We start from the raw sequence: 14,652 nt of genomic DNA, 5'->3' as shown, positions 1-14,652 counted from the left end.
AATACATAAGTGTATGAGTGCATGGCCTTTGAGAGCTCTCCACTCTCCTTACTGAGGGGAAAACCTAAAGGGTGGTCTTTTTTTTCCCCTGTAGTGTTAGTTACCTGATCTTGTCCAGCTGTTATGTCCCAGGGACTGGTCCCGCTTTCCTTGGCACAGCAATCTGATTGAAAAGTGTGAGTGCAGAAGAGAGGCAAGACTAACCCATCTCTGTGGTTGTGCTTAATTCATTAAATGGTGGGATTTGTGCTGTTCCTGCCCTGAGGAAGACGAGTCCAGCTCACGCAGCCGTGGTGGCTCCGTTTGAATGTGTCCTCCTGCGTCTCCCCCTGCAGAATGGTGTGGTGAGGGGGGAGAGCTGGTGGGTGGGAGGGTCTCAGCGGTCCCTCCTGGAGTGGGCAGAAGTTGTGGAGCCCCTCTGCAGATGGGTTGCTGGAGGAGCTGTGCTTGGGCCACCCATAGTGCGGACCCGAAAGCGTAGGAGGTGAAGGCACCTCACACCCCTCACCCTCACCTGCAGCTTTAATCAGCATCGCTTAAGAAGCTGTTGGCAAAAACCTGTTTTAGAGCCCTTGAGGAGCACTCCTGCTGAAGGTCATGCATTGGTGATGTTGAGTTTCATGTGCCTCCTCTTGCCAGAGCAGGAAGGGATCAGGGAGAAGGCCAGGTAAATGGGCTCTCCTCATTTAAGAGGACACCCAGGAGATTGGTTGAATATTCAGCTAGGTTAATGTTGGTAAACTGCCATTTTAAATCTGTGTGGTTTTGTATCTTAAAAACTAGTTGCAGCTGTGTGTTGTCTAACAGAAAGGTCAACACCCCAAAGGAGCAGTAGAGATGCACGAGGTACCTTGGCCAGTCTCGCAGTTTGCCGGGGACGTGTGTCTGGGGGAGCAGCTCGAACAGCCAGACACGAGCCACCGTCGGTTGCAGTAGGAGAAGGTGCAGAGGAGGTTTATTAAAGGGAAAATGAAAGTATAAGCGCTTTGCTTTGGTATCTGTGGAACACATTGAATCTGCCCAAGTGTGTGCACGTGGCCCCATGGCTTGGTGATGGAGCGCTGCTGGGGGTGACAACAGTTTTCGGTGGTGGCTGATTGGGCACGGCACTTCTGTCACTCCCTGTAGTGGACCGGAATGACAACCTCCTGTGTCCCATACACGCGGTTAAACCTTTTTATCACACTGAGAAAAAATTTAGGAAGCAGTGAAATGAATTCTCCGTAACCCCGAACGCTCATCTTGGGTGATTCCGGTGCAAATGATATGTACGGCGCGGGAGGCCCCCGGCAGACTGAGTGGGTGCAAGGCAGCGTGTGTCTAGTTACATCTCTTGCAGATATTTTATATAAGAAAAATGCATGCTGGCTTTAAACATTTTTTTTTTTTTTGGGTGCCTAGGAAGTTTGATTTTAGGGAAAGCTGAAATATAATGGTTTCTTATGCATGCAAAGCTGATGCGAGCAGAACGTTATTTGGTGTCTGTGGAGTGAGATGCTTCTCCTGAGAAGAATCCCTCCATAACTCACACGGCACATCCTGGCTGCTATTTGAAGCTAATAGGGATGTTTTACTAAGGCGAGCTGCTGGGAATTGAAAGAAATGTGGCATGAAAGAGGTTAAATCAATATACAGATCTTCAGAAATATATTTCAAAAAGAATCGTGGCAGTTGATTTTCTCCATTTTTCAGGGAGGTAATGAAATATAAATGGATAGACTACTTAGTACTTCATGTCGGGTAACTCAGAGAGCATATATACAAAACTGTAGTCAATTTTGAAGGCATTTAAGGAGCGATGTATTTATGTATGAAGGCAACATGAACGGTGTCCTTGGATCTGCTGGCTTAAACCGGGGGTGCGTGTGTGGCAGCGCGATGACCTGTGTACACTAAATTCTGTTTCTTGGATATTCTCATGCCGCTGACCAAAACCTCCTCATGCTTTGATTTTGTTTTTCTGATATGCCGTCTTGGTACCAGGAGATGGTGTAGACAGAGAATTGTGAGCTGCTCTTGAGCAACTGCGGGCAGAAACTCTTTATTGTGCTAACTAAAAATGCTTTGAAATTAGAGATAATTGACAGCCTACGTTCCAAACTGCAGTTTCAGTGCCTCCTGCTTTTTGAATACTTGGCATTGCAATTTTTATATTTTTTTAATAATTTTTTTTCTGGATGCATGCGAACAGGAATAACACAACTTACAGGTGTTATTTGTGAGTGGTGTTACTGTGAGAGTGGCTCTGTTTGCGTAAATGGCGACAGAAAAGGGATGTGGCCCCACTTCTTGGTCCCGCTGAAGACAGTGGCAAATTCCTGTTGACTCCAGTGACGGTGGTTTTGTCCATCTACTGGAGTCTTCGATCCATCCAAAGCCATGATGTAATGTAGTGCGTTCAGTATACACATACCAGCGTCTTGCAGAAATGCCGTTCCGGTACAGTTGTCTGATTTTTCGTCACTTTTGAAACGTGAATTCTATGTGGTTTTGAATGTTATTTTATTTCCGTGTTCCACAGATTTAGCATCTATTTGTTTATTCTAGTTACATTATTTTATATGCATAACACATTAATATGCAGTAATTAGCTAGGTCTTCACTTTGAGGTCCATCACGAATTCTTTAGCTGTGTGAATTCAGTTCATTAAGTAATTTCCTGAAATCTTAACCTCCACAGTGACTGAAGGAAGAGTTGCTGAGAGCTGGAACATTTTGTAGATAGCGCTATTTATCCAAAGTTCTATTATTAGCCTAGAAAGAAGGGCTCACCATGTATTTTTATTAAAAATGACAACGTACTTAACATCTTTAATGAAAACTAACCATTGTGATATGAATTTAGAAACCCTGACACCTTATTTTATAGAAATGAAGTCCCCTAGTATATTAAAATTAACATTTTTTAATAACAAAAAGTGATATAGTCTGCTGGAGTAGGGCTAAATTTATCTTATGATTGTACTTGTCATGGCCTTGAGTATTTATTGAGTAGTTTTAAAAGTTCATTAAACTCAAGAGATTAAATATTGCCCCGAGCAGTGCTCCATAAAAGAAAAAATATAGTGCTATTACTTGGTAAAATGTTGTGCTATGTTGTTAATTTAACTCTCTTGAGTTCTCATCTTCTGATTCAAAAGACATTTCTTCATGCTGTTAAATTTGACGTTTTCAAAGAATCTCGGGCTGTCTCCACATTCACCAGAAATTCCCTATTTCACGTTCTTTTTTCCGAAAGGCAAAAGGGAACAAGTGGCCTCAACAGACCATCCTCCCAAAACGCCCCATGCACCGCGCTCCTCCGTCCAGCCAACTATCCTTTCACTGTGTCTCTGTTTGCTGGGATCCGACTGTTCGCCAGAAGCGCGTGTCCAGGCATAGGGGCAGAGAATAAACTTAGAATTAATGCTGTTACTGCTATCAGAAAGTGAGCTTGCTTTGTCCAAAACTAGCTGCTGTTTTCATTCCACTGAAAACATTAATAAAGACAATGTTATTAAAAAAAAAATCTCCACAGCACTTCCTAACAGCATTTGATGATGATGTCTACTGTTTATTTTGCTTGTAATTTCCCACAGAGCAGTTTTCCACCGAATCTCCATAGGAAAATGCTTTTTATCAGTTTATTTAATAAGCCAGAGCATATTCATTTAACTCATATTTATCATAATTTGTGACCTCAACAACAGCGCTAGATTTTTTTTTTTATATGCGATTGATACAGATACAACTTTTTATGTTCTGACAGAAGATTACCTGTCCGTGGGGAAAGAGGCAAGAAGAATGCTTCCGAGAAGAATTGTCAAGTTTGCGCTGGTTACCCAGCACAAAACCTGAACTGTTCACATTTCTGAGCTGTGCTCTCATTCTTTCAAGTCAACTTAAATGAAATTTTGTTGTGCTATTGTGATTTTTCTTAACAGCATTTCACTGCCTCTTGCTTGTTTGCTTGTGAGCTCATGGGCTTTGTGATTCCTTTGCTGTTGAATACCTGCTCACGTCGGGCTTGCTGTGGCTGAAGCTCTTCTGACTGTTATGCCTTATCTCTGCCAAGGCTTGACGAGGGGTGAGGGAAAATAATAAGGCACTTCAAACCCAGAGAGGGGTCGCATCTCCAGGTCAGGGTTTGGTTATGTTCCTCTGGCTGTAACTTGTACCTCGTGAAGCACAACAGATGCTGAATTCACTGCTGATGCATTTGGTGTTGGATAGAAACAAAAGTTCTCTCTCTTGTGGAAGTTGCCACCTTCAGTGATTCAAAATTCATGGGGAGCGTTATTTTAAAACTTTGTAAATGGCCAGATAAATTGTATGTGAATCCATGTAAGGACATGGACCTGTTGGAGCAGGGCCAGAGGAGGCCCCGGAGATGCTGGCAGGGCTGGAGCCCCTCTGCTGGGAGGACAGGCTGGGAGAGTTGGGGGGGTTCAGCCTGGAGAAGTCTCCGGGGAGACCTTAGGGTCCCTTCCAGTGCTTAAAGGGGTTCCAGGAGAGATGTGGAGGGACTCTGGATCAGGGAGCGGAGCCATGGGACTGAAAGAGGGGAGATTGAGATGAGATACCAGGAAGAACTTCTCTCCTGTGAGGGTGGTGAGCCCCTGGGGCAGGTTGCCCCGAGAAGCTGTGGCTGCCCCATCCCTGGAGGTGTTCAAGGCCAGGTTGGACGGGGCTTGGAGCAACCTGGGCTGGGGGGAGGTGTCCCTGCCCAGGGCAGGGGGTGGCACTGGGTGATCTTCACAGTCCCTTCCAACCTAAACCATTCTATGACTCTGTGATAACCTGCGGGTGGTGTGTGCGTGGCCTCTCCTTGCCATTTACAGATGTGTGGTTGTCCATTGGTGTGTCTAACTGAAATGGGGGTGAGGGAGTTCTCTGCTGCGGTGCCCACGCACAGAGCTCCCTTCCCGCATTGTGCGATGCCGTTGGGGTGTCACACACGGAGGCTGCGACATTCACAGATGAGGTCCGATGTTGCCCATGCCACACTCCCCTGGGGACGCGAGCTCTGGCCGAGCTACGGACCAGCCAGGAGGGCCCTGCGGGAGCCCGGGGGCAAGCTGGCTGTCCCGTGAGCTCTCCTGAGGTACCTCCAAAGGCTTTGTACCTGCCTTTGCCGTTTTCTCCAAGAATAGGTCTTTAGGGCCTTCAGGTGGCATTGCATTCGCATTCTCAAGCTGAAAGTGTGTGGGGCAACTGTGTAAAATGGCTTTAAATAACAGAGGTAGTGTTGCATGTGATCTCTTACACTTCCAGAGCAATCTAGTAAGAGCATCTTGTGGCAAAATGGGTCCTCGTCTTTGATGACTTTCAAATAAATTTCAGAGGAGTTATAAACTGAATCATTTCTAAACGATTTAACATCACTTGCAAGAGATCACTCTTAGCAGAAATGTTATACTTTCTGTAGCTCATGCAAAATGACTCTTCTTTCTCCCACCGAGGTGTGGATGCCTGTGGAAGTCTAGCTCGTGTCGAAGACTTGCTTATTTACTGCTGTGCGTTTTCTGTGCCAGGTGCTTTATATTTTCTGGGCTCTTGAGTTTTCTGTACTACTTTCTCTTTATGCAGGTGGTTGAGAGCATTCTGTAATTATTATTTTTAAACCCCAAGATCCATGTGTGTAGAAATGAGGGAGGTAGATATTTTTCCAATTATGTTTGTTTGTATAACAGTCTTGCCTGGGGAGGTGCGGTTTACACATTACACATGGACACCAGTCAGGGCGTGTGTGTAAATCAAGGATTGATTTGAAAATTAAACTCGCTGGCCCTGTAGCAAAATCTAAGTTTACAGTGACAAAACAATAACAGGGAATTAGAGAGAACCTCTCCTGAAATCAAATCAAGCTCTTGTTTTGCAGCAAGTAATTAGATTGCAGTTTGTTTCACTGCAAAACTCACCATGGCCAGTAAATTAAACTATCACTTGTCTTGCAAAAATACTTGCCTTTGGACTATTTGACAGTGGCCTTTCTTTGCCCATATTTTCCCTTTTTGTTACAAATCAAATAAAGTTTTGCATTAGCATCAGTAGCAGCTGCTGCTGTTAAATTTCTACTCGGATTTGTTACTCAGTTTACTCCCGGCGTCCTGATGAAATGTAAGCTATTACTCATCTGTCTAATACTGTTACGTGTCTTGGGACAACCTGACCCCGTCAGAAGACGTCCTGGATGGATGCCTTATGCAGGAGCTGGGTAGCCAGGTCTGTGGTCAGACATCGTGTGTCTCTTCAATATTATTGCCACAATTAAAAAGGGTACTTCTTACTAATGAGTGGCTCTCTCAGGCTGATAAACTTCTGTAACCGTGTTTCAATGGGAAAGTAAGAACTATAAAATCCTGTGAAAACTGAAAATATGTTGGAAGTACCATGACACATCTCCACCAATGCTTCCTACGCGCCTTATTTTTGGTTTTGCTGAAGATCCTTGCTGGAGGTAAACGTTGGGGTTTTTTATATGCTTAAGTATGAATCTTCCTGAGATATCTCTGAGACAAAGGCCAGGTTTGATTCTAGTTTTGCTGGTAAATAAGCTGTGTGGCAGTTTACTCACATATGCCCGAAATTGATGGGAAAGAGACCAGGACTTCTGTAAATGCAGGAGTGATTTTGGAGGCCACATCCCTTTGCGCTGTGCTCGTAGTGGTGCAGTCAAAGGTGGGTGCTGAGGCCGTGAGGGATGCTGGAGGGGACGCCGCGCACCTGAGTTCGGTGCACGTGAAGTCAAGTTCTGGCTCTTGACGTGGTGACACCTTCAGTGTTTTGGTGTGTCGACTCTGCTGGTTTTTGGGCAGTTCTGTGGTATTTATTTGAGCCCACAGCTCAGTGACCACGGGCCTCCTTTGGGGTTCGCCTGCAAGGCTGTGTGTCTTTCTTAGCAGACCAAGCCTACGTGACTGGTTTTTCATGGTTCAGATGGATTTTGGGTCTCGCTCCCTTACGCAGCTGTTGCAAAAGTCCCCTAAAATCTTCCTCTGTTTTTGAGGTCGGAAGGTAATTTCTGGTTGCTCTTCCTGTTCTTTCTTAGTTTTGTCTGTAGGGCATTGAAGCTGTTTCTCGTATCCTTTCGTTGGTCGTGTGGTCACAGGTGGCTGCGATAGATGGGACAGAATGGACAGGAGAGAGGACGGGGGGTTGGAGATGGGCATTGCTTTGTGTTACGGCTACTGGGAGCTTCTGTTTTCCTGCATGTCTCTTAACAAAAAAAAAAAAAATTAGTCATTAGGCAAAAGGCAGAGCGTGCTGGACCTTCACCTGTGAGAAGGTTTAGAAACATGGTGATGTTGAAGTAAATTTGACCAGAACCTAGTTTATCGCGTAATGAGGATTGCTGATGGAACTTGGTTTCTGCACTCTGTGTAATGATCTATACCATGGAAGAAGCCGCACAGAATTTGATTCACAGCCCTTTCTGTTTGCCAAAACAGTGATTGAGATTTTCTATAGAATCATGAACTTTGCCACTGTGCAGGACAGAAAAAATAATGTACGGTTCATCTTTTGCCATTACATCCATTTGATGCCCCCTTCTCTGAGCTAAATGTGTTTAGCAATTAAAGGAGTTACAGGGAGTATTCCATTTATCAACCCATTGCCCTTTTCTTGTTAGTAATGCATTTGTGGACCTCAAACATCTTTGTCAGTTGTGGGGAGATGTATCTCCTGTCTGTACAAATAAACACGAGCTTTAGCCTTTAGCGAGATATTTCAAGAGGGAGATAAATATATGTTTAACTTACTAAGTTATGCAGAAAAATGACAAAACAAAATTGGATGATGTTGTATTGCCTTCATATATGCAGGGGGGTGAGAGATGGAGCTCTTCTGTGGCCAGCTAATAATGGCAGATGTTTGACCATTTGATTTTTGAACTCCTCTGCACCTCGCAGGCCTTCAATGCCTCACGGAAGATATGGGAGACATGCGGGTAGGTGATAACCTGGTGAAAATGAAGCATTTCACAGATACTTGCTGCTGTTGCTGAAGCTTTGACCTCAGCATAGGCATATTTAGGGGCTGATACGACTCCCACTAGTGTGTCCAGGCTCTTGTTGTCCCCTCGTACCTCCCATCGCTAACGCTGTGGGCCTCTGGGCGCTAGAGGAGTCCTCGTGGGTATCACAGGAGCCGCAGACCTTCACCGTGACTGTGCACCTTGTAGCCCGTGGACGTGCTGCCAGTGAGGAGCGTTGTGTTTTGTGAAACTCTGCATAGCAAATTGCTCTTTTTTCTGACTTTGACTATGTGCGGCCTCAGGTATTGGTGGGCATTTCCGTACGCTGTGTCAGGATCAAGGTCACTCTCATTTGACGGTCGCTTTTGAGCGCAGTGGAGTTTTACGTAGTGGCAGCATTTTTCCCTTGGAAATCGTTGAGAGAGATTTTATGCTTTGAAGCGTGGGGGAACCGAGGCTTTTTTTGAGGCAGCAGAGTTGTTTGGTTTCACTGCCGGCTTTTTTTTATGAGCTTATGTTACAACCGGAGCGCTTTGTAGATACGGTTAAAAGATCAGTTAAATTCAATGATAACTTCTGCTGTGGTAAAACTGGAGTGCTGAATGGTGGTTGTGATTTGACGGCGTGCTCACCGCAAAATACTGAGGTGTTTGTTTCAACCTGATCAAAATAGAAGATTGGAACCCTGTTGAAAGGAACAGCTGGTTTATGCTGCTTAACCTGTGACTTAAAAAGTAAAATGAAAACTCTACCAGGTAACTTCGCGGGTGGTAATTTATTTTCACACATAACTCCTCATAATGTAGGATGAGTTCTGAAATAGCGATCTACTTGTGGGTTAAATATTCAACTTTTCAATCAGTTTTGATGCATTAAGTAAGCAAATTATTTCTGCTTGCTTCTTTAATTAATTTAGTTCATGTCAACTCTGGCATTAAGGAGCTGTGGTTACACTCCTGGCAGAGCCCCAGTATTTGAAGCAGAAAGACTGGCTGAGAATTGAATGCAAGACTGCAGGTTCAGACTTCTATAGTTTCAGTTTTTCAGGCTCTAATTTGTTTTCCTGTAACGTCTTTTTTTTCTGGAAGTATGTTAACATGGGCAAACACGATTAATCAGCTCTTGTTAACGTCCTAGGTAAGTTGTCTTACAGGGAAGTGAATTTTCATATTTGACTATGTGGATAAACTTTTTGGATGATTTTCCCCTCGTTGTACAGTGCTTCTCTACACTTAAGTGATGCTTACAGGATCTCAGCTATTGGTTTTGCTTTGTAAAATCTGAAAATCACAGTAGGTAGCATTAAGAAAATACGAAGATCTTCACGCGTTGTTTTAATTATGGTCTTGAAATAGATAAATGGCTGCCAACCATGGAAAAATAAAATGATAGGGATGTATACTACTTTCATTTATTATTGACCATTGTGACAAATACCAAGCTGTTTTAAATTGGCAGCCTGGAAATGTGAAACTGTTTGCTGTTTTACTCTTTTGCCTGACTCCATTCATGTGACTCGGTTTTCTCTGTAGTAGTAAGAAAAAGAGAATTCCATTTTACTTTCAAAAGCGAGGTTTCCTTTTTTCCCCCATGTAGGCAGTAACGTTGCAGTTGCTGAGCATCCTTAACAATGCCATCTTTTGAAGATTGAGCTAATTTATTTAATTTTCACAGTTAGCACACTCTGTCACAATGGTGGGTTGCTGTCACATTAAACATCAGAAAAATTTTATGCTTCTTGGTGTTTCAGAAATGACCAGTGACATTAAAACTGTATATAGCACCTGGCTTGGAGGTAATTCTTTGAAACTTAATTGTAATTATGATGGTTGCAAAAAAGCTACATGATGATTCTTGATGGTGATTGCACAGGGAAATGGTAATGCTGTCAGGTGTGGAGTGGCTTGAAGGAGGATTTGCTGCTTTATGTTTTTCCTCCAGTTTTGTAGTTTCGCTGCTAATTTATTGTATCTGTAGTGCCTTAAGTGTATGTAGTACATTTAAGAGAGAAAGCCGCAGGTGCAGACTGCAGTGTTTCAGGCTTTCCGTGGTGTGCAGCGTACCGCGGATGCGGGAGGTTTCTTTGGGCGGGGAACTCGTGTAGTCGGTTTATGCTGAGTTGACATCAAAAGACCCAATTCAACTCCAGTGAGCGCAGAGCTCTCTGCATTGAGAGAGAGAGAGATGTATATACACACGCACACACAGAGCGTATACATGTGTGTGGTTCTGAGGGAACGGTTACCTTAGGGAGGCGCGGGACTGATGACACCTTGGCGTTTATCCTCCCCTGGGAGAGGCCTGCGAGGCCCCACCACGAGGACGGAGCGCTTTGGCTGATGAAACCACCCTGGCACGAGCGGCGCAGAACCGGTCGTGTTTGGAAGACGGGTTGAGAGAAGGGGAGTTCTGCGAGGGATTCTGAGGGCAGAAATGAGCTTTCGGCCCCCGTCCTGGAGGACGGTGTTCCCGGAGCGGCTGCCGGCGTTGGGGCCGGCGATGCGCAGCGGGCTCGGGGGAGCGGAGTGGGTGGGAGAGGAGAGGGCGCCGTGGGCAGGGGCTCTGCAGCCCCGGGAGGAGCAGGCTGGGGAGCGCAGCGCGGGGTGCGGGGGAGCCCGCCTGTGCCCAGGGCTCTGCGCGGGCACGGGGGCAGGAGCGGAGGGGCCGGAGGTGCCGGCGGCAGGGGGGAGCGCGGCGCCGAGGAGCTGTGCCCTGGCACGGCCCATGGGTAGGGTCGCGGACCTCGGTAAGCACCGTGCACCACTGAGGCCCGCGTTTGTTTATTTTTTTTTTTAAAGGACGGATTCTAGCAAGATTATGTAGGAAGAAGCAGCGTGAGCCGGCAGCGCGGTTTCCACTGCAAAACTGTTAAACAAATAAGTGTTACAGAAGTAAACCTGTGAGAAATGAAACATCTTTGTACTTTACTGAGCCAATTAAAAAAAAATCAGGGAACCCTTCCTACATGTATTAGAAATCTGTTTTAAAATCTGTTAGGTGGATATTTTCAGTTGAAGGAAGTTATGTTGCTGTAATGTTTTCTCATTCGTTTCATCTCAAATATGTGAAACCTGCTGTTTCCTAAATAAGTAAAAGCAGATGGAGCAGCCTCGGTGATAGGTTTTGCTGAACACTTCTGCTCTGTTAGTTCAATTCTCACTTACTTAATGCTATTACATTAGAGATCTGCTTGAAGGTCGCAGTGTGGAATGTCTCACAAATACAACATGGACTGGAAAAGTCAGTGAAATAGGGAAAAATAGTATTTATCTGATCTGTTTTACTCTGTTTGGTATCTTTTACTCCAAAAAATTAATTTGGCCAAATCGTAACAGGTTACAACAGAGTTGTGCCAACCTCAAAATAAAGAAAAAAACCAACCAACTCATGAGTCGGTCTCCAGATGTTTGTGAGATTGGCGGAAGGAGTTCACAGTTGTGGTTTAAAGTTCTTTATTTGTTCCTTGGTTTCAGTAATCTCTTGTTTTCCAGCTTTTGCATTGCACCTCACAAAGGTTTGTATATATTTGTTTTAAAGGAGAGCTTTTCAGGTAGCCACTAATTTCCAGGATTTAGAAGAAAAAAAACCAAACAACCAAATGCTGCAGGGCTTTTGATATCACTGGTAACGGTGATTCTTATAACCACAAAGTGAGTTCTCCATGATTTTGCTCGTTTATTTTTACTGCTTTCAAAGTGAGGTTGGGTAATCAATTATGGGAGTGTCAAGGTTAGCAGTAGATTTTAAGTCGTGCACGTTATGATTTGTACAAATTAAGGCTCTGACCTTTTGATTTTCTTTGCCTTTGGAGAGGGATTGCCAATGCAGGTGCTGGAAGGAGTGGTGTAGAGAGAATGAGCCGGGTGAGGTGGGAAGGCTTCCAGATGGAGATCAGCCCGGAATCCCATCCCTCAGCCTCTGTGAGCACTTCCAATCCATAGGTTGTTATCCTGCCTCGGCCAAAGTTACCACATTCCCATTGCTTCCAGTAGATAAGGATTTCGTCCCAAAGCGCTGCTAGAACACTTTGAGCTTTGATGCAAATAGCTGGTACGGCCCAATGTTTGTGATATGGTGAATAAAATGAACGTTGTGTGGGACAACAAATTTTCCTTGGAAAAATCTCCACTTTCTTCAGGTACAGCAATTAAATTCATTCCTAAATTTTTGTGTGCTGAGAAAATCTCCTTTGAGTTACATAAATTTCTTCACATTCTTTATTTACTTTATTGAACGTGTGTAGTAAAAATACCAACCCTGAAATTCATCTTCCTCATGGAATTAGTTTTGCCATCTGGTAGTCGTGAGCAAGAGAGAAACTTTTCATTCCTGCGGAGAGAACTGTGAAGGCTCCCCGCATCCTCCCTTCCATGTTTTGTTTAAATCCAATAGTTTCAGCAAAAGAAGAAGAGTAGCAAATAGCCAAGATGGGACCGGGCTTCCTTGGCAGGACCCTGCCTTTATCTCCAGGCGCGTGAGGAGCACAGCAGGGGTGGAGCGCGTGGAGCCGTTCCGGGGTGCGTCTGCTGTGAGAGCTCCGTCTCGCTTCTGTACACGATGCCCATGGAGCTAATATATTTAAGGATAGTGGAGCAACTTGCATTTTCTTAATGAGACTCATGATAGTCAGCAGTGCGGGTCTTTTGAAAATGTTAGTGTAATAGAAGCTGTCTGTGATGGGTATTGCATCTTCGTGTCTGCCTTAAAGGCTCTCTGGCAGATGGACTACAAGGAAAATAGTTTAAATGGGGACACGGGTTCAAAATAACTAGCCATTTAATTGCTCTCTTTCAAACTCATTGTGTATCCTGAAGGTTTTACCACCAGTTAACGTTGCATTTACAGTTCTTAAGTTGTTCATTATAGAAACACAGTCAAGAGCCTTTTCCGAAGGGAGCTGGCTTGAACATTCCCAAGATATTGTGAGCTGCGAGGCACAACTTTTTGGTTTGAAGCAAGGTACTAAGTGCTCTGCGATGAATTTTAATTGATTCCAGTTGCAGTTCGTTTTCAGCTTGTCGTTGGTAAGGACAGGCTTGTTTAGTGTGGGGCAAAGTATCTCCATATTTTTCATTCTGACACACGGGATTTTATCCTCTCTTGGTGTAAATCGGTCTAAAGCCATTGACTGCAGTGAAACTGTGCCCATTTCTGCCACTTGACCTCCTCTTTCTGCGGCTTTCCATACGGAACACAAAGGGATTACTGGCTGTCGAGTGCCTGCAGAATCAGGCCCTTCAAAACAAATTAGTCACATCTCTGTCCAAGCAGATTGCAATAAAACAAGAAATATGAGTAGTGCTCTCAGAATAATTTCGAACATAAAATTTTTTACTGTGTTTCTTTTCAAAGGAACTAAAATGTGGTCTCTTACAGATAAATATAAATGAGCAGACCAGTGAATTTGGATGAAATCATACCTTTTTAAAGATGCAAATTGAAAATTAAGCCTCAAAACAATGGAATCCTCCTGGGCTTTTCAGGAAGGATTGTATATTGCTCATCAGACTCCGCTGCCAGGTTGCAAATTTTATTTCACAGTGAATTCCATGGGAGAGCTGCTGGAGCTCGCTTTTATGATGAAAAGAGAAGGATCTATTGAAAACACGTGTAGCTTTTCCCACAATCTGGATCGTCTTTTTTAGGAGGGATATTCTTTTATGGGGAAGGAACAGTAATGGGGAGTGTTGGATTTGTCTGGGCCTTTGCATAAAAACCAACACTGCTGTGTGGCAGTTCATACTGGTAAGGGAGAACCTCTTCTTTGTCACCAGTGTGGGCCCACAATTACGGCATATCTTTGTGTTCTCATGCCATTTTAAAGCCAGCTCCTTTCCATATTTTGTTCCTCTCCATTCTTATTTTCTTTCTCATTTTCTTCCAGGAAAGATTTTTCAAAGCTACTTTGTGATGTCTTTTGACCACTATCGTTCAACTTGGAAGTGTCTCCCCAAACTGAAAATATGGAAGAGGAAGAATCTGTTTGGGAACTATTCCAAGCAAAACGTAGTCATAATAAAAGAGGTTAAAATTAAGCAGTTTGCCCAATTGTTAAACTCCAAGTGGAAAAAAGACTGGTTAAAACATAACAGAAATCACCTTTTTACAAAATTATGGTCCTTCTAAGTGAGGAGGAAAATTCTGCGGTCTGGTTCACTCTGGTAGGCACCGAACAGGGCTTTTAGGAGGTATTTTACAGTAGTGTCATCCTGTTTCTGCCATTGAATGCTGCTTTTATGGGGTATGAATAATGGACAAATGTGGGAAAGATGATAACAATGGATTTACAAACATAATTCCTAAGGGCAGGCTGGAATTGTCTCACGGACCTCCGGTTGGCCGTTGGGTTGAAACGAATCTCAGACTCGGATGCAAATGTTTTCAGTGATTGATCTTTATAGCATATTGCTATTAAAATAAGATATGTAGAAGCAGTGTGTTTTGATTTTGTATAGTGTCAAAAATCATGGTTAGTACTACAAAGCAGCTGCTGATGAAAGAAAGCAGCTTAGCTTCAAGGGAAAAGTATAATTCTGATTATGGAGGAAATACTTCCATTACTTCCAATGCTGCATTCAGAAAATTCTTCTGCTTGTGGATAGCTCTGCTTGATGCAGATCAGGCTGAAAAATGCAGTTTTACTGGACAACTCTGGAACAAAGTCAATAGTTAATAAGGCAGAGGCTTGCTGCCGG

The 14,652-nt window shown here is 44.0% G+C and overlaps 1 protein-coding gene across 1 annotated transcript in view; it reads left to right on the top strand.

The window, feature by feature from the left end:
- Nucleotides 1-14,652, top strand: part of CDH4 (cadherin 4, type 1, R-cadherin (retinal)) — a gene marked incomplete at its 3' end in the record, with an annotated part of 450,714 nt that overhangs the window by 69,619 nt on the left and 366,443 nt on the right. The window lies entirely within an intron of this gene.

The sequence above is a fragment of the Charadrius vociferus genome, unplaced genomic scaffold, assembly GCF_000708025.1.
Source record: "Charadrius vociferus isolate BGI_N301 unplaced genomic scaffold, ASM70802v2 scaffold259, whole genome shotgun sequence".
NCBI lineage: Eukaryota > Metazoa > Chordata > Aves > Charadriiformes > Charadriidae > Charadrius > Charadrius vociferus.
Note: the sequence above shows the minus strand (reverse complement) of the source record. Positions and strands in the feature narration are given on the sequence as shown.